This window comes from Nomascus leucogenys, chromosome 3, assembly GCF_006542625.1.
Source record: "Nomascus leucogenys isolate Asia chromosome 3, Asia_NLE_v1, whole genome shotgun sequence".
Lineage (NCBI taxonomy): Eukaryota > Metazoa > Chordata > Mammalia > Primates > Hylobatidae > Nomascus > Nomascus leucogenys.
This window is the reverse complement of record NC_044383.1, coordinates 76,688,665-76,709,363: the sequence shown is the minus strand read 5'-3', so window position 1 is coordinate 76,709,363 and position 20,699 is coordinate 76,688,665. Positions and strand designations below refer to the sequence as shown.

At 38.5% G+C, this 20,699-nt stretch overlaps 1 protein-coding gene across 2 annotated transcripts in view; it reads left to right on the top strand.

Moving 5' to 3' along the window:
• Nucleotides 1-20,699, top strand: part of BACH2 (BTB domain and CNC homolog 2) — a 374,233-nt gene that overhangs the window by 21,125 nt on the left and 332,409 nt on the right. The window contains exon 2 of one of the 2 annotated variants that reach the window (XM_030809474.1): nucleotides 3,776-3,868. The exons of the other annotated variant lie outside the window; for it this stretch is intronic. The gene's annotated coding sequence lies outside the window, so the exon portion shown is untranslated. The remainder of the gene's footprint in view (nucleotides 1-3,775; nucleotides 3,869-20,699) is intronic. 2 annotated transcript variants of the gene reach the window in all.

Below are 20,699 nucleotides of genomic sequence, written 5' to 3'. Positions count from 1 at the left end.
CCACCGCGCCCATCCAGAACAACAGGCACTGGGGCCTACTGGAGAGTGGAGAGTGAGAGGAGGGGGAAGAGCAGAAAAAAAAAAAAAAACTATCAGGTACTAGGCTTAGTACTTGGATGACAAAATAATCTGTACAGCGAACCCCCATGACACAAGTTACCCATATCACAAATCTGCACATGTAACCCTGAAGGTAAAAAGTTAAGTAAATAATAAAATATTTTACATTTATTAAAAAATTGTAAAATGATTGTATTTTAAAAGTAAAAACAAATTTTGGTTAGGATTTGAGCTTATTCCATTTTTCTTCTAATTTTCCAAATTAAATGTAAAATGAGAGCATCCCAGGTAGGGGGAGGTAGGGGAGAAACCAAATAATTTTCAAGTCATATTTGAAGAGCAGGTATGTTCTCTCACGATTTACAGTGCAGGTGCATTTTAATTTAACTGCTTTAAATGATGATAAAAATTGTTCAAGTAGAACAAGCAGAGTTTTAGAAGCGACTTGTAAATAGCCATTCTTAATTTTTTCCTGTTTTCTCTCCACTTATGTGACTTGCATGAATTTCTGAAGCAGTCCCTTCAAATGACACTGCTCCAAACATATGAATTGCATTCATCAACAAAATCCAGCCTTTTCCTTTGTAGGACAATGTGCGGTCACGGGGCAAGGGGTCTTTTCTTTGTCTAGCCTGGTGCCAAAGCAAAGACTAGTCCTCCCTGCGTTTGGACCCAGTGACATGTTTCCATTTGTCATTGAACACTAGGGGGAGGAACTGTAGCCTCTGAGGTACCCCCATTTGGTCCTCACCCTCTACCAGAGGATTTGCTGCTTCAGCCTCTTCAGTGCCCCAGGTATTTGATGCAAAGATTATGCACTTATGCTGCCAGTTGTCAGGGTTGTGTGGGTGTCTTTAGAGGGGTCTCCCCTTAGCTTAGCATCAAGTCTCAATGACAGAATCTAAATAACACAGGTTACTCATCACGAGTTAAAGATTTTTTCCCTTTTCACATTGATGCTTCCGATATACTTTTATACGTTAGCTGATTGTATGTGCGTACTTTGTGGCTGCCAAGATGCAGCTGGAAAGTGTGTGGGGGTTGTCTGCTTCCTCTGAGGCTGCTACAGGTGGTCAGGTGGGGGCGGCCGTGATAAAGGTACAGCACCCACTTCCGCCAGCTTGGCTTGTGCGCCCCGTAACCCACTGCATGAACCCGAGTGGCACTTCAACCGGATTTTCTTGTTGGCACTTTTATCTTTCACTGCTTCTGACTTGCCTGTTGAGGTTTATGACTAAGGTTGTGATTAAAAATTCCCTTTTTAGGTATGAAAAGTCTTTTCAATTACTTTGTGTTCCTTTTTTTGTTTTGTTTTGTTTTTGCTGTGTGTGGATTTTCTGGGTTTTGTAAAAATGAATCTTAAAAAAATCTTAATATTATGTAAGTGTTAGATAAAGGTTAAGTAGCTAATATATTCTCTCATCAGGGCAATAGAATCAACGTATGTTCTTGGAAGATTAAGTGTGTTAAAAAGCATTTTATGATGGAAGCACTGTCAGTTATTTAGAATAGGCATGGAAAAGCCCATTTCAGAATATTGTCATAAAATCATTAGACTTGGAAAGGTTTTCATTTATTCAGTCTGTATTCCCCTGTCTGTTTAATCTCTGCATACTACTGTCCTTGGAGCATGGAGAAACGTGAGCTACCCTTGGAGGTTTATAGTCCCACTGGAAGGGAACCAATGTTTATGCCTGATTATATGATAGGAGCTTTACATGTTCTTATTCAGTCTTTGAGGAAACCTTATAAATAAGATAATTTTTTTCAGAGAAAGAAGCTGGGGTTCTGAGACATTACCCACTTAGGGGCACCCAGAGGAAAAAGCAAGACCTCCAGCTCCATCACCAGTAATTTCCAGCCTGTGAGCTGCCCACCACACTCAGTAATTTAAAAAACAACTTGATTTGGGGACATCTAGTAAATATTCTAGAAGTTCAGAGGCAAAAAAGCTAGGTTGCAGCTGAAGTACTCAGATTTCCCACTGGCTGAGAGGGAAATCAGACCCGAGCCTTGACAATGGACAGAATTTGTATAGAGGAGCCAAGAGAAGAAGTTTCCACACTGTATAAGCCAAATGAGGGAAGGTGTAATAACAAAGGAAAGGTGAGCACACAGGTTTAGGAGATGCTGTGTGGGCCAGTCCAGCTGGGAGCCATTACCATTTAACACTTAATGGAGTGCTTACTGTGCTAGGCACCCTTCTAAGTTCTTCACACCTTTTAACTATTCTTATCTTCACAGCAAGCCTTTGCAGGAGATATTATCAGGTCCCCCCTGACCCCCCCCCCCTTTTTAGAAACAGAGTCTTGCTCTGTTGCCCAGGCTGGAGTGCAGTGGTATGATCATAGCTCATTGTGGCCTCGAACTCCTGGGCTCAAGTGATCCTTTTGTCTTAGCCTCCTGAGTAGCCAGGACTACAGGTGTGTGCCACCATGCCTGGCAAATTTTTTTTCCCCATAGAAACAGGATCTCGTTATGTTACCCAGGCTGGTTTTGAACACCTGGCCTCAAGCGAGCCTCCGCCTTAGCCTCCTAAAGTGCTGGGATTACAGGTGTGAGCCACTGCACCTGGCCTTCATTGAGGGATGAGGAGACTGAGGCACATAGCAGTTAAGTTGTGGAACTGTGATTCAAAGCATGGCCACCAAGATCCAGAGCCTGAGTTCTTAGTTACTCTGCTGTCTTGTTTTCTCTCTACCGGGCGATGCAGGTTGTTTGTTAGAGGGGTGGTGAGGATTCTCGAATTGCTGGGGATAGCGAGAGGAAGATGAAAATGGCAGGGGTAGTGATAGAAAGATCAAAATGGCAGCAGCACGCTGGCCAATTTTACAAGAGGAAACATTAGGAAAGAAGAGAAGAAGGAGTTTTCTCAGCTAAGCAGGATCTGGTCAGTGTAAGTGGGTAGCAAGAGATAGAGGTGAGATGTAACAAATCAATAGGCCTTGATGAATGACTGGAATTGAAGAAGAGAGAATGAGCAAAAACGAATCTAAGATTTGGAGCTTGGTTGGCTGGGAGGATAATTCTGCTATTGCAGAAATCAATGAGGTGAATAGACAAGCTCATTTTTCCACTGCAGTAGTGTTGCAGCAAGAAATGAAGGCTTTTGAATAAGCATATGCAGTAGAGATACCATATGCAGGAAAAATGGCTCACTGGAGAGTTGAGAATAAAGGAGAGGAGTTCAAGGGAGGGAATGGGGATGATTGGGGGGCTATCTGCAAGGAGAGAATTGATGCGCTGGGAATAGATGATTTCTGAGGGAGAAAGAGAGAAAAACCTAGGGCCTTAAAAGGTGTCCTTGGTCAAGAAGCAGAAGAGAAAGAGGAGCAGGAAACCATAAAAGAAACAGGAGAAGCAGGAGAGAGAGAAGAATAAAAAGAGAAAAAAAAAAACTACTGAACAGTGTCAGACACTACAAAGAAGTCAAGGAGAACGACTGAAAGGGGGACATAAGATTTGACAAGGAAGAAGGCCATTTGTACCCTGCACAGTAAGTCTTGGTGGCATGGGGAGGTGAAATCCGGTTGCATTAAGGTCTGTGGTATTGCTGAGTTCTTCCTCATGGGCAAGTCCCTGGACCTTTTCTAAGCAGTATATTTGCAGGTAGTTCAATGTCAAGCAGAGAAGGAAGTTGGTTAACAGCACTTGGTTGCATGATACTACGCTTTGTTATAGTGACCTAACTGATCTAACGTGTTTTGTCTTTCAGTGCGTTCATTCACATAGCTCCCAGTTTTAACATTTCGCCACCTACTGAAGACATCATTTGGGGCCAAGCTGATGAGCCCTTGAAGCACAGCAGGTGAGGCAAGGACCTCAGCTTGGTCTTTGTTTCATAAGTTTACACAGCTAGCTTACATTCCCACCAGCAGTGTGAAAGTGTTCCCTTTTTACCACATCCATGCCAGCATCTATTATTTTTTTGTTTTTCAATTATGTCTATTCACAGGAGTAAGATGGTATCTCATGTGCTTTTAATTTGCATTTCCCTAATAGAGATGTTGAGCATTTTTTCTTATGTTTGTCGGCTATTCGGATATCTTCTTTTGAGAATTGTCTGTTCATGTCCTTTGCCCAGTTTTTGATAGGTTTTTTAAAATTAGTTTATTAGCTTTTAATATAAACATGAGAAAAACCACATAAATTGCAGCATTCTTTTCAAAATAAAACTGCAATCAATACTTGAATGAATCTCCAAGCTCTGAACTTCATAAACAATGTTTTTTCTTTTTTTTTTTTTAAAGGGTTGTTTTTATCTTGCTGATTTGAGTTCCTTGTAGATTCTGGATATTAGTCCTTTGTCAGGTGCATAGTTTGCAAAGATTTTCTCCCACTCTGTGGGTTGTCTTTTTACTCTGTTGATTAATTCTTTTGCTATGCAGAAGCTTTTTAGTTTAATTAGGTCCCAACTATTTATTTTTGTTTTTGTTGCATTTGCTTTTGGGTTCTTAGTCATGAACTTTTTGCCTAAGCCAATGTCTAGAAGAGTTTTTCTGGTGTTCTAGAGTTTTTATGGTTTCAGGTCTTAGATTTAAGTCTTTGATTCATCTTGAGTTGATTTTTGTATAAAGTGAGAGATGAGGATCCAGTTCATTCTTCTACGTGTGGCTTGCCGAATATTCCAGCACCATTTATTGAATAGGGTATTCTTTCCTCACTTTATGTTTTTGTTTCCTTTGTCAAAGATCAGTTAGCTGTAAGTATTGGCTTTATTTCTGGATTCTCTGTTCTGTTCCATTGGTCTATGTGCCTATTTTTATACCAGCGCCATGCTGTTTTGGTAACTATAGCCTTGTAGTACAGTTGGAAATTGGGCAATGTGATGCCTCCAGCTTTCTTCTTTTTGCTTTTGTTCTTTTGGCTATGTGTACTTTGTTTTTGGTTCTTTATGAATTTTAGGATTTTTTTTCTAGTTCTATGAAGAGTGATGATAGAATTTTGATGGGAATTGCATTGAATCTATAGATTGCTTTTGTCAGTATGGTCGTTTTCATAATATTGATTCTACTCTTCCATGAGCATGAAATGTGTTTCCATTTGTTTGTGCCATCGATTATTTCTTTCAGCAGTGTTTTGTAGTTTTCCCTGTAGAGATTTTCACCTCTTTGGTTAGATGTATTCCTAAGTATTTTATTTGTTTATTTAGCAGCTGTTGTAAAAGGGATTTAATTCTTGATTTGATTCTCAGCATGGTCACCAAAGCAGTGCTACTGATTTGTGTTCATTGATTTTGCCTCCTGAGACTTTACTGAATTCTAGGAGCTTTTTGGATGAGTCTTTAGAGTTTTTTAGGTAGTACAACCACTATGGAAAACAGTGTGGAGGTTCCTTAAAGAACTAAAAGTAGAACTACCATTCCATGTAGCAATCCCACTATTATCTACCCAAAGGAAAAGAAGTCATTATATGAAAAAGACACTTGCACACGCATGTTTATAGCAGCACAATTCGCAATTGCAAAAATATGGAACCAGCTTAAATACCCATCAGCCAATGAGTGGATAAAGAAAATGTGGTATATATACATCATGAAATACTACTGAGCCATAAAAAGGAACAAAATAATGGCATTCACAGCAATCTGGATGGAATTGGAGACTATTATCCTGAGAAGTAACTCAGGAATGGAAAACCAAATATAGTGTATCATAAGAATGATATAATGGAGACTCGGGGAAGTTCCACTAGGGAACTTATCCATGTAACCAGAAACCACATATTCCCCCAAAACTACTGAAATAAAATAAAAATTAAATTAAAATTTTGAAAGTTCACACAGCTGCCCAGCGTGTGTCCCACTCACCGGGGCCATCAGCTTATTTTGTGTATTTCTAAGTGTCTTATGAACACATTGATTGTTATAAGGAATCCAAACAATATAGCACTGCCACACTTGGGGCTGCTTTTTGTTTTAGGGCTCTTTTATTATGTAAAGTCCAACCGATATGAAAATAACCTAAATTTTCTCTGACTTCTCAGAAATTTTCAAAACATCAAAATGTGCCCTGTCTTTTGATGCTGGTTACCCCTTGGTGGGAATCCAGGATTTCCTTATTTCAGTGTCACAGCTGTGAGTTGTAAAGCATTTCATTCACCACAGTGCTAGTTACAGTTGGTTTTATTTAAGCTGCCAGATTTGGAAATGCACCTCACTATAGCATTAGTTTAAAAAATTTCGGAAGTGGAGAAGAAATTTGTATGTACAAATGATATTTTTTACTTTTGGACTGTAAGTATGTTTTTTGGTTCTTTATTCTTCCACCAGTTTTTCTGGGTAACTATAACTTGGTGTATCAACTTTTAGAAAACTCAGAAGACTTAGGAGGATGTAAGCTCTCTCCCTTCCCTTCCCAACCCTCACCCCCAGCATAGAATATTGGTAGGTGAAACTTTATTAAATAGAGTCTGCACAGAGTAGTCAGAACTTAGCCCCACCTAACCCTGCCCCTCGTCTCTGTTACTGTTTTCTGTTGCTATTAGCATCTCCATTCAGAAGGATGAGAGGGGAGAAAAAAAATGAAAATGAAGTTAATTTTGTTCAGCAAAAGTTAAAGTGTCTTTGGCTGAACTCCAGGTAGCTGGTTTTGGAGTTGTATGGGGTTTCATTTATTCTCCAGGTCTCTTAGTCTTCACTTGAAAATAGAAACTAGAGTTCATTTTTCCTGACAAGAACGAACGTAATTATTTACCTAGAATGGTTAGTAATCTGTTCTTATTACCAGAAAGCTTTCTTCTGATCTATTTAATATCTTTTTTCATAAGAGTTTGATTATATTAGCATGTATGCTCAATAGAATCTAACCTTTCATTATTAAAGTTCCTAAATGTCTTATATTGCTATGTTTTATCATTATGAACATTGACTCTCATTGTTTAGAGTTTTGCTTCTCTAATTATCTTGGGTGAAGAACCAGTTTTGTTTTTAATTTCCAGTATGTCATGGATTGATAATTTTATAAAATACAATAAAAATGATTTACTAGAAAAATGAAATACTAGAAAAATGAAATTTAAAGAAACTAAAACCATAAGCCTTGATAAAACATTTATTATTCTTATAGTGAACAGACAAAATTACTCTGGCAAGCTGCTGTAAAAAAAACTCTAAAAGTCTACTCTCAGTTTCTGTGCTTATTCTGGGACTGGGGCTGGTCTGCAGAGCCCGGTTTGAGGTGCACTGTTGGACAGAATAGATACAATTTAGGAGACTGAAGTTCAGTAGACACTAATTTCAGAACATATCCTCAAAGTGGGTTTTTGGGGACTGTCCCCTTCACATTTCTTGCATATATAAAAGGCAAGTGCAGTTCAGGTACAGTGGTTCACGGCTGTAATCCCAGCACTTTGGGAGGCCAAGGCAGGCAGATCACTTGAGATCAGGAGTTTGAGGCAAATTTGGCCAACATGGTGAAACCTCGTCTCTACTAAAAATACAAAAATTAGCTGGTCATGGTGGTGTGCACCTGTAATCCCAGCTACTCAGGAGGCTGAGGCATGAGAATTGCTTGAACCCAGGAGGCAGAGGTTGCAGTGAGCCGAGATCACGGCACTGCACTCTAGCATGGGTGACAGAGCAAGACCCTGTCTCAAAAAAAAAAGCAAGTGCAGAAAAAATCCTATTTATTTCAACTTTTTCTATTTTAAAAAAAATTATAGGACAATGCATAAAATAATATTTAGGTGAATATAGAAAAAGTTGATTGTCTTTCTCCCACTCCTCTGGTTGTTTCTTTTCCTTTCTCTCTACATCATATACATACATACAAACATATACCTTTACATGGAGGAGGGACATTTTTTCTCCTATGAAAATGGCATCATAAACAATACTCTGCAACTTGCTTTAATATTTTGTTACAACATTTATCCTTATCAAATATGAATCTAGTGGCTCTTTTTAACAGTTGCATAATGTCCTATGGTATCATTGTACCATAGTTTATTCAATTATTCCCCAGCTGATATACATTCAAGAGCATTCTAGGTTTTTACCATTCCTAACAACACTGCAGTTAAATTCTTGTACATATGTTCTTATGTATCTACTTTGATATTTGAAGGATAGAGTCCTAAAAATGGAGTCAGTGACTCATACATGATGTCAGATGATACTCTGAAAAAGTTGAATTGCTGTAGAGTCACACCTGCAAAATATGAGAGTACCTGTTTGCCTCACCCCTGCCAGGTGTTAGGAATCTTTTTAAGCGTTCTCTCTCTGCAGTGTAAAGTGATCACTAGCTGTTTTAATTTGAGTTCCCCTGATTGCCAGCGAGAGTGTTGCTTCTTTTCATATGTTTGAGGGCCTGCTGGATCTTTCTGTTCAATTTGGGGGCAACAAAACTTGACAGATTTTATTTTATTAGGTCTTTTATGTACCAAGTTTTCTGTCTGTGGTACACTCAGTGGTTGGGGTTTATATTATTTGTTTGTTTTAGTAGGGTAGAGGACATGGGAAAAGAACAAAGATACAGTGTTGAGGGTTTTTTTTGGTGGGGGGGGAGATGTCTTAGTTCTAATTTCTTTGTCTAACATGTTTTTTTCCTTCAAGATCAGCTTACAGGAAATCCGTCCCTATTTGTGTGTAATGTAAAAAGGGCACAGGGTGGGGCATCTTTATAGCTTGGCGTAGTGTATATCGTTATTCAAGACTGCTCAAAGACTATGCGTTGGCATGTGTACTTTTAAAAAATTGAGGTAAGTTCATATAAAATTAACCCTCTTCAAGTGTACAATTCAGTGGCATATAGTACATTCACAGTGCCGTGCGACTGGGACCTATATCCAGTTCTGAAACATTTTCCTCACCCCAAAGGAAACTCCATCCCCATTAAGCAGTCACTCCTCATTCCCCTTATCCCTCAACCCCTGGAAACCACTCATCTGCTTCCTGCATCTATGGTTTCACCTTTTCTGGATATTTCATATAAATTGAGTCATGCAGTATGTGACTTTTTATGTCTGGCTTTTTTCATTTAGCATAACATTTTTGAGGTTCATTTGTATTGTTGTGTGTATCAGTACTTCATTCCTTATTGTGGCTGGATAAAATTTCATTGTATGCTACAATATACAATAATTTGTTTATCCATTTACCAGTTGATATTAGGGTTGTTTCCACCTTTTGGCTGCTGTGAACAATTGCCCGTGTACACCTAGATGCCAAGTTAAGTCATAAAAAGGGATGAGGGAAGAAGAAAGACAGCTGAGAAGAGCCTCCCAGGGAGCATCTTCTGTCTTCTAGAGCCTTCCTCTCTGTGTAGTTGGTCATCTACAGGCTCTTTAGGAGGCCCCGTCAGTCGTGGGGCCAGATTTGGGATCTGTTTTCATTGGCTTCAATGTCTTCATTAAACCAGAGATAGACCCTCCATATCACACCCTCTGGATTTAAAAAGGAATTTACATCCCACCCTCAGGGCACTAGGTCTGCTCTAGCCTCCGTGGGTGCAGTGGCCGCGAGGAACATTCATGGCTATTCCTCCATGGTTGTTGCCTCTGCCTTTAGCATCTGGGTTGGAGCTTGTAGAATGTGGTGATCAGAAGGAGGAATTGTGCCCACATAGTACCTGGCATACGACAGTATAGGCTCGTTTCCTATCTCTGCAGCCTTAGTCCAGTTATGTACCTCCCAGTTTTCTCCCTTGTAAAATGGCATTACTAATACTTACATCATAGGGTTGTAGAGATAGTTACATGGGATAATGTATAGAGAGCACTGTTACAATACCATGTGGTAGTACTTGATAAATGTTCATTTTTTCTCTTCTCAGTGCTTCTCTGTCCTCTCCTATCCGGTGCCCAGGACATTACATACTTCACAAGGTAGTAGTAAGTTTAAAATGAGTTGATAATGCAGATGAAGGCTCTTAGCACCATGCCTGCAGTGTAAGTCAACACTCACTATAGATAGAAAGATACCTTACCTTGCAGTTAGGATTTCTCATTGGGAAAATGCTATCTGGTTGATTACAAGCCGTCTAAAGTGTTTTAAGTGGTAAAGATTTCACCTGGGTGTATTGAGTTGTTCTGCAGCTTGGTGTTTATTACCATAGACACATCAGGCTAATTAAGACAGCCATGTTCAGGATAGATGCACTATCACTAAGATCGTGATGTGTGAGTTGGGCATTTCCCATCATGTTAGCACAAATACATTAAAGAAAGTTACTTTTATATCAAAGTGTTTGCATCCCAAAGAAAATACTCCTACAGCCTAAAATTCTCTTTCTTGTGGAAGCTGACAAGAGACTTCTGTCTTGCCCTCCAAAGTGGTTTAGTATCCTGTTTTGAGTACTCTTTGGGTGCTGTTATTTAGAAATTCTGTTTTAGAGCAAATGGGAAGTGATTTTATAAAAAACGGAGAAGCAGCTGTCCTCCACCATGCTCTCTCTCAACTGTGTAAGAAGCCTCTCTGAGGGTGAAGTGGATCCCCATAATGTAGGCCCCGTGTGAGAACCTTTTACAAGGTTTTCTTGTTGTAATGGCTGATATAATTAAAGGAGAGTGTTCATGTTTTGTCTGAAATGGAGCATGCCTTGAGTTACAATGTTTTGTTTTTCTCACCAAATATATCCTGACTATAATAGCAAACAGCTTGTATAAGATTTTTACATAAACATTTGAAAAAGCATTCATGTCTTCACTGAAATTTTGAAAGCCTTTTAAGAATATTTGTAGCACTAATGTTTTTAAATGTATAGGTCTAACATGCAGTTGTTTATTTGGTAAATTCATTCCATGAGGGTGCTTTGAATCTACCTCCAACCTCTCACGGGTCTCCTAGACTTCCCAGGAACCACTGCTCGACAGCAGGAGAGACAGCAGGTGAACCAGGGTCTCACTAGGAGGGAAAGACCAGGAAACCCCAAAGGGACAGCTTTCTGGAGAAAAATGCCTGGCTGTGAATACCTCTTCACCTCCATCCCAGATGCACACTTCCAGGATGTGCAAATTGAGTCAACATCATGTCTGTAGAGGACAACAACATGTCTTTTGTTAGTCTTGACATTTCTTTAGCCCTAGGCCTCTCAAGTTTTAGATGTGCGATGCTCAAGAAATGCATTTACAATTTGAAAACCTGGTGCTCATTAAGTAATTCTTTTAAAACTTTTTTCTTTTCCTTTTGAAAAATTCAAACCTAGAGAGGAGATGAAAGAATCATATGAAGAACATTTATGTGCCATTTGTTTATATATGCCGGTTATTAATATTTGTTATTTTGTCTCTGAATTTATAGTTTTGTATGTGTGTTGGCAAGAGGGGTTCATTTTTTAGAACTATTTAAAAGTAAGTTGCAGACTTACTTTCATGACATTTTTCCCTGAAGACTTCAGCATCATTTCTGAAGAATAAGAACATTTTCATACATAACCACAATCCTGTTATAAAGTAAATCTTAATTGAAAACTTCAGAGGACAAAAGAGTAAAAAAGGCAGAGATTGAACAAAGCTGTAACTGAACTTGGAAAGTATAAGGAGAAGAAATATAGGGAGGTAATTAGAACTCTTGTTTGGTTCCTTAAAGGATAACTTTTGTATATACCAATAAATCACCCAATGAATGCAGATTTTCTTCAAATATTTACTTTATCTAGTCCAAGGAGTTTCTCCTGGTGCTCTGAAGTCAGTGTTTTGGCCAGGGTTATAAGCTTTTCAGCCTGTAAATACATTTCTTCAGCATCATCAATCTAAAACCTGAGTGACCACATCCTACTTAGACTTGTGGTTAGGAGCAAATTTTCAAGGGATTTTGCTGGTGCCATTACATTGAGAACATGAGACCTTCGGTTATTACAGTCAGAAATGTTTACTAATGGGCAGTTAGTGTAAACATGGGAGTCCTTTCCTGACATTTCATTTAGGTTTGAGTAAAAGCTGATGTGTTAGCACACTATTTTGAGAAATAATTTTACAGGCTTGGCAAAATGTTAAGCTTGATGTCATCACAGACTTTTGCAGATTTAGGCTTCAGGAGTCAGTGCAAGAAAAAATGCTACTCTTACAAGGCTGAACAGCAGAAACAAAGTTAAGTGGATGGCATGTAGACGCATCACTAATTTGTCTATTTTAAAACAAAGATATACATTTCCTTGATACCACTAGCTTATAGAACATTAAACAAATTAAAAGGTTTCTTTGGACTGTTTCCCTGAAAGCCTCCTTCTTCAGTAGGATTTAATATTTTGCCAGAAGAATTATGTTTGGGGATTTATTTTTCAAATTTTTTAAAAAAGCTATTTTCACTAAGCTTTGGGATGGGAACCATATTAAGCTGTCTGTCTGACTAAGCACATCAGGCATCATCATGTCAAGAATGAGAAACAGTGTGTTTCCTTTAACAGTGGTGTGTGTCATAGAGATGTTTGACCCATGATTTTTCATGAAAAGGTCCGTTTTCAGTAAACTCTTGTGCTTACCTAGTGTCTTCAATGTGATAACTGGCCTCCCACTGATCGGGGTGAGGTGCATCACAGAGAGTTTGAAACTATATATTTTATCTTTTATTTCCTTTTTCTTTTTACTCTTTCAGCCTTCAGTGGTCATGGTGATTTTTTATTTTAAATTCCAATTTTACATATCAAATTTACAAGTTGTGACTTTTAAAATAATTGTACTCTTTTCTGTGAGTAAATTTTAAAAAGCATTTAATGTAAAATGCATGTGTAGTTTCTTGTGTATCAAAGCCATGCTTTTCCTTAGCTCAGCTTAATCATCTCCTGTTTCCAATTTGTGTTAGAAAGTTCTGTGTGAAATGTGAACTCTAGTTTATATACTTACTAACAGTTAATGCATGTCCCTTGGGATAATAGCCCTTGAGCTATCTTTGTGGCTGTCTTATGTAGACCATTTGAATCTTTCTCCTTTAATGCCAAGTATCCACTTTTCACATGTAAATTGGAGATGTCACTACCTGAACTTGGACACCAGTGTGTACATGTAATGTTGATTGGTGTCATCATGGTTTTTGGCCACTGTGTGATAATTTTGTTTTTCAGAGGCAAATTTTGTGAGGCCAAACTTCAGAGATTGGGTCTGTACATCATTCATTCTTTCAGTCAGTAAATATTCATTGATTGCCTACTCTGTGTCAGTGCTAGTCAAAAAGGAACAGGGCAGGATTGCTGTCCTGGAATCATATGCATGCATGGTACCCATGAATGGGTACTAACAGCACAACAGCCACTTGAATGGCCTGGGAATGGGGGCATGGGGATAGGAAGGGGCTCCACAGATAGGTGAGTTGGTCTGTAAAAGCCATCACTGTACAAATGAACCCCAAACTATACATTGAAAGAGTGCACAGTAGATTCCCCCAGTTAGGACAGGGTCATGGAAAGAGCATTTTAGGAAAAGGGCCCATACAATGCCATAGAAGCATGAAACATATGCCACATTGTATGAATTTCAAATAACTTCATATAATGAGAGTTTGGGAACATGGAGACGGTAGCGGAGGAAGATCAGACTAAAACTGATTATGAAGGACCTTATGTACCATGCCAAGGAGGCTGGCCTTTATCCTGTAGTCAGTGGGGAACAACTTCAGGAATCTTAATGCAGAGGTTTCATGATGAAATTTGTGCTTTAGAAATATTCTCTTGCAGAACTATGGAGGTACAGCTAAGCAGGAATGGAATCCAAGGCGAGAGAGTCACTCTGCTCCTACAAAAGTTCGTGGGGCAGTGGCAGTGGGGAGATAAGGAGAAGATGGTGCTGAGAGCCAGTTAAGAAATAGAATCCTCAGAACTTGGTAACTGATTGGTTATGGGTATTGAGAGAGAAACTTATAGGTTTCTGGTTTGGGTGACTACATGAGTGATCTCATCAGTATATAAATGCTCAATTAGATCATGAGATTGAGGGGCAATATTAATGTAGGAAACAGAGAACAGAGAGAACCAATGATATAAGCCCTAGGAAGTGGACTTTTAAGGAGGAGGCAAATAAAAAGAAGCTTTAGAAGGAATGATCGGAGGGTATGAGGAAAACCTGAGGATAGGGTGTTCCACGAACCCAAAGCAGGAATCTGCAGAAGGAGGGAGTGGTCAGGAATGTTGAATACTTCAGAGGGGTCAAGCAAGGGTTCCGGGATGTGTCAACTGGTAGGTTCAATAATCCTAGCAAGAGCAATTAGTGGGCAGTGAAAAATAAGAAATAGGATGGTTCATTTATACTACTCTTTTAAGGAGCTCAGATATGAAGGGAAGGAGAGCAAGAGTTGTCAAGGAACATCTTTTTAATGTTCTTTTTCAAAGTTAAAATCTCAAACAAGGTTACATGCCGGAGGATAGATATAATCCAGTAGAGAGGAAGAAGAAGGAGATAATTGATGGAATAATGTCTCTAAGCAGATCTGATGGCATATAAGCTAGAACACATGGCAAGATTAGCTTTGGGCCAGAGAAGGGACAACTCAGTTTTTAATAGATGGGAACAAAGGAGGAAAGACTGGGTGTGGATATGGATAAATGGAGGGAGGAAAGGGAATGTAGGTCTTGGAAGTTGGAAGTTTGAGGGGTGTGGTGTCCATGAAAATGCTTAGATCTACAGCTGGAAGCATAGTTGACTCATGGCCCAACTACTGTCCCTCTGTAGCCACCCTTGCATTGTACTAAACTACAAGTTGCCACTAGCTTCTCCTAGTCATGACCAAGCACAATAGGGGGTCCTAATGCAGGCTCATTCCTGTGGGACACAGGACTTTTCCAGTGGGCCAAATTGGCTCAAGAACTCCTATTGGCCTGAGCAGACCTTTCTTGGAACTGTGTTGGAATCCAAGACTTCCTAGCCATTCCTTCTTCCTTTCCTCTCCATGTCCATAGGTGTGGTTTGAAGGACCTCCCACATTCTGTGGCTTCCTTTCTCAATATATCTTTTGTGTTTCTAGTTCTATCTTGGTACCTGCTTCTGGGTAGACCCAAACTGACATAAAGAATTTGGTCAAAATGTGTATATTACTAAGGTAATGCTAGCTGCTGTAAAAATAACTTCTCAATTCAACAACGTGTACATCATTCAGACAGAAAATTAGTAAGAAATGCAGGACTTGAATTGCATTTTTGGCCAAATGGACCCAATAGACCTGTGCAGAATTTTCCATCCAATAGCAGCAGAATGTAAATTTTTCTAGAGTACACATGGAACATTCTCCAGGATAGACCATATGTTAGGCCACAAAATTTAAGATTGAAATTATATCTAGTATCATTTCAGAAATAACTTCAAACCACAGTGGTATAAACTAGACATCAGTGACAGGAGGAAGCTTGAAAAATTCACAAATATCTGGAAAGTAAACAACATGCTCCAGAACAACCAATGGGTTAAAGAAGAAATCAAAAAGGAAATTTAAAAAATGCCTCGAGACAAATGACAATAGAAACACAATATACCAGAACCTATGGGATGTAGGAGAAGCAGTTCTGAGAAGAAAGTTTATAGCAATATATGCCTACATTAGAAAAGAAGAAAGATCTCAAATGAATAGTCTGACATTACACCTCAGGGAACTAGAAAAAGAACAAACTAAAACCAGATTAGTAGAAGGAAAGAAATAAAAATCAGAACAAACATAAATCAAATGTATAACAGAAAAACCACAGGAAGAATCAATAAACTAAGAGTTGGGTTTTTTTTTTTTAAAGTAAAATTGGCAAACCCATAGATAGTCTAACAGAGAAAAAAGAAAACTCAAGTAAAACCAAAAATGAAATTGAAGAAATTACAACAGACACCTCAGGAATAAAAAGGATGATAAGTCACTATTATGAACAATTATATGCCAACAAATTGGATAGCCTAGAGGAAACAGATAAATTCCTAGGGAAATACAACCTACCAGGATTGACTCAGGAAGAAATAGAAAGCCTGTAACAGACCAATCACAAATAGATTGGAGAAGTAATGAAAAACCTCTCAACAAAGACAAGCCCAGGAAGAGATAGATTCACAGCTGAATTCTACCAAACAAAGAATTGATACCAGTACTTCTTAAACTCTTCCAAAAAAAAAAAAATAGAACTGGAAGGAATACTTTCAAACACATTTTATGAGGCCAGGATCACCTTGATACCTAGCCAGCCAAAGACATCACAAGAAAAGAAAATTTAAACCCAATTTCTCTGATGAATATTGGGGCAAAAATCCCTAGTAAAATATTAGGAAACCAAATCCAACAACACATCAAAAAGATTACATGTCATGACTAAGTGGGATTTATCCTTGGCATACAAAACTGGTTTAACATCTGCAGATCAATCAGTGTGATACATTGCATTAACAGAATGAAAGATAAAAATCACATGATAATCTTAATTGACACAGAAAAAGCATTTGACAAACTCCAACATCCTTTCTTGAGAAAAATGCTCAATAGTGTATGTATAGAAGGAAAACTTCTCAATGTAATAAAGGCCATTTATGAAAAACCCACAGCTAACATTATAATACATGGGGGAAAACTGAAAGTTTTTCCATGAAGGTCTAGTATCAGGCAGGCATGGATGCCCACTTTCACCACTTCTATTCAACATAGTACTGGAAGTACTAGCAATAGTAATTAGATAAGGAAAAGAAATTAAAGGCATTGAAGTCAGGAAGGAAGAAGTAAAGTTATCTCTATTTGCAGATGGTGTGATCCTGTATTGTAGGGGGAAAAAAAAGCCCCTGCAGATTCCACACAAAAAAACTATTAGAACAATGAATGAATTCGGTAAAGCTGTGGGATGGAAAATCAACATACAAAATCAGTTGCGTTTTTTTTCATACCAATTACAGTCTGTTTGAAAAGAACATGAAGAAAATGGTCCCACTTAACAATAGCATCAAAAAGAACAAAATACCTAGGAATAAATTCAACCAATGTGAAAGATGTGTACACTGAAAACTATAAAACGTTAATGAAAGAAATTAAAGAAGCACAAAAAAATGGAAAGATATCCCATCCTCATGGATCAGAAGAATTAATATTGTTAAAATGTCCATAGTACCCAAAGCAATATACAGATTCAATGCAATCTCTATAAAATCCCGATGACCTTCTTCACACAAATAGAAAAAATGCTTCTTAAATTTGTACAGAACCATGAAAGACCCTGAATAGCCAAAACAATTATGAAAAAGCAAAACAAAGTTGGAGATATTATACTTCCTGATTTAAAATTATATTACAAAGTTGTAGTAATAAAGACAGTATTGTACAGGCATAAAAACAGACACATAGACCAGTGGAACAGAAGAGTCCAGAAATAAATCCACATATATATAGTCAACTAATTTTTGACAAGGGCACCAAGAAGACACAATGGGAAAAGAATAGTCTCTTTGATATGATGTTAAGAAAACTGGATTTCCACATGCAAAAGAATGGAATTGGACTGTTATCTTATACCATACACAAAAATCAACTCAAAATTGATAAAAGACCTAAACGTAAAAGCAGAAACTATAAAACTCCTAGACAGGAACATAGGGGAATAGCTCCTGGACATTGGCCTTGGTAGTCAGCTTTTGGGTATCACAACAAGAGCTCAGGCCACAAAAGCAAAATTAAATAAACGGGGGCTGGGCGCAGTGGCTCACGCCTGTAATCCCAGCACTTTCGGGAGGTGGAGGTGGGCGGATCACAAGGTCAGGAGATCGAGACCATCCTGGCCAACATAGTGAAACCCCGTCTCTACTAAAAATACAAAAATTAGCTGGATGTGGTGGTGCACACCTGTAATTCCAGCTACTTGGGAGGCTGAGGCAGGAGAATCTCTTGAACCCAGGAGGCCAAGATTGTAGTAAACCGAGATGGTGCCACTGCACTCTAGCCTGGAGGACAGAGTGAGACTCCATCTCAAAAATAAAATAAATAAATGGGACTACACCAAACTAGAAAGTTTCTGTACAGTAAAGGAAACAATCAACAAAGTGAAATAGCAGCCTACAGATTGGGAAAAAATTCCAATCAGTATATCCCAATATCCCAATGTACATCAGATATATTGCAGATCATACATTTGGTAAGGAGTTAGTAGCCAAAATTTATCAGGAACTCATACAACTCAATAGCAAAGAACAAACGAATTACCTGATTTATAAAATGGGCAAAAGGCCTGCATAGACATTTTTCTAAAGAAGGCACAAAGATGGCCACAGGCATATGAAAGGGTACACAACATCATATCAGGGAAATGCAAATCAAAACCACTGTGATTTACCCTCTCACAGCTGTTAGGATGGCTGTTATCAAAAGGTCAAAAGATAACAAATGTTGGTGAGGATGTGGAGGACTCTTGTCCACTGTTGGTGGGAATGTAGATTGGGTATAGCCGTCATGGAAAACATTATAGAGGTTTCTAAAGAAATTAAAAACAGAACTACCGTATATGACCCAGCCATTCCTTTTCTGGGCATATACTGAAAGGAAATGAAATCACTACCTCGTAAAGATGTCTGCACTCCCATGTTCACTGCAGTATGATTCACAATAACTAAGATATGGAAACAACCTAAGTGTCTGATGATGGACAAATAGAGAAAGAAGTGGCTATAAGTATACCACATTTGGTATATACCAAAAGAATATTATTCAGCCCTAGAAAATGAGAGCTTGTCATTTCCCACAACATGGGTAAGCCCATTGTGCTAAGCGAAATAAGCCAAAGAAAGACACATATTATATGATCTTACTTATATGTGGAACCAAAAAAAATTCAAATATGCAGAGAGAGAGAGAGAATAAAACAGTGGTTACCAGTGGATATGGGTTGTGGGCAGGAAATGGAGAGATGTAGGTCAGAGGATACAAAGTAGTATGAACAAGTATAGAGATCTAATGTGCAGTATGAAGACTACAGGTAATAATAGGATTCATGCGAAATGAGATTTTAGTTGCTCTTAACACAAAAACAAACATAGGGTAACTGAGATGATGGATATGTTAATTTGCTTCACTACAGTAACCTTTTTACTATCTATATTAAGCCTATAACATCACGTTGTATACTATAAATATACATAATAAAAATTATTTTTAAAAATAGAAAAAATACAAGATAACTTCTCAACATTTCACTGTTCTAACACAAGTTTCTTCCTTATTCACATGAGGTCTTAAATGGGTGTTGATGAATGGTAGGTGACATTTTCCTCCTGGAAATCCTTCAGGAATTCAGATTCCTTCCATCTTGTAGTTTCTCCATCTTCAACATGTGACTCCCAGAGTTACTGTGCTTGTTTGCATCACATCAAGAGAGGGGGAAGAACATGGAAGGTTACACATGGAAGGTTTTTATGGAGGAGGCCTAGAAATTAGCATAGAAATTAGGCCTAGAAATTAGCATAATCACTTTCACTTACATTTTGTGGTAGAACTCAGTCACATGTCACCAACTAGCTGCAAAGGAGGCTGGAAAACATGGCCCAGTTGTGAACCAAGAAGAGGACACTGTAAGTTTCATGGAATAGTCCCTGTGGGAAGTGGGAGGACACGGCTAATGCTATGAGGCCTGGATTTATCACACTGTACAATTTATGTGAGGTTTTTTTTTTTTTTCCCAGGAGCTTCAACAGTGAGTTACTGGTAAAGTTGCTGAGAAAGCAGGTGGTTGAGTTTGAAATTCAGAGTTTGGAGGTTCAAAACGGAATAGTTTTAAAAGGAAAACTTGGGCAAGTCTCCGTTGGAAAATGTCTTTTCATGTTTTGGTACATTTTGGGGTTGATGTGAGAAGGGCTTAGTCACAACATATGTCACTCTGTGTGTTGCTGGTTTTGGGTCCTGGGTCCTGGACAACCAAACAGGACTGGCCCCTTCCTTCCTCCTTCACGTTGGACCCTTCAGTCAGAGATAGTATGACTTACAGAGGAAGAGATATTTTCAAACCCTGTGAAACCACCCATTGTTCAGATGAACCATTTACCTTGCACTTTTCTCTAATACAAATGAATGAACCTTGCTTCTTCTAGCTAATACCCTTATTCACCTGCTCTTCTGGTGGTATGCAATGCTCATTACATTTTTTGCTTTTGCAAATTTGTCTCATTGTGTTTCCTTCGCTTAAAGTTGGCTCTCTTCTTTTTCCCTCTTCTCTTCCCTTGAATCATTGTCAATCCAAATCCTGGATAACCTGTCCTCTCAGGCCCAACTCAAATGCCATCTCCTCTATCATTCTCCCCATTTACCACAATTGAGTGCCTCCTCTCTTCCTAACACCCTTTGAGTCTCAGTTTCACCACTCAGGTGGCCCATGGCTGCCTTGATACTTTTGTATGAGTCTTTTACCTACTAGATTTAAAACTTGATGATAGAACTGTGACTTCCTAGTACTGCCTGCTCTTAGCACAATGTCTTACACACAGTACATTTTTAATAAATAATTGTTGAGTGAAAATAAATATTGCTTATGGTGGAGCAGATAAAATGAAGTTCAGTTTGGAGAATCAGTCTTGTGTGGCCACAGATCACATGAGGAATGTAAAAGTTAAATAAGTAAAACAAGCCTAAGATAATGTGTTAGAAGGGGAGAAAGGCCTATACTGATTTTTTGCATCTCTAATAATCATAGAGATATGATTTGTATTATTTATGTGGGCTAGAAAAGGGGATCTCTATTAGGGCTCTGAAGTTTGTGAAGGCTCCAACCACCCATCTG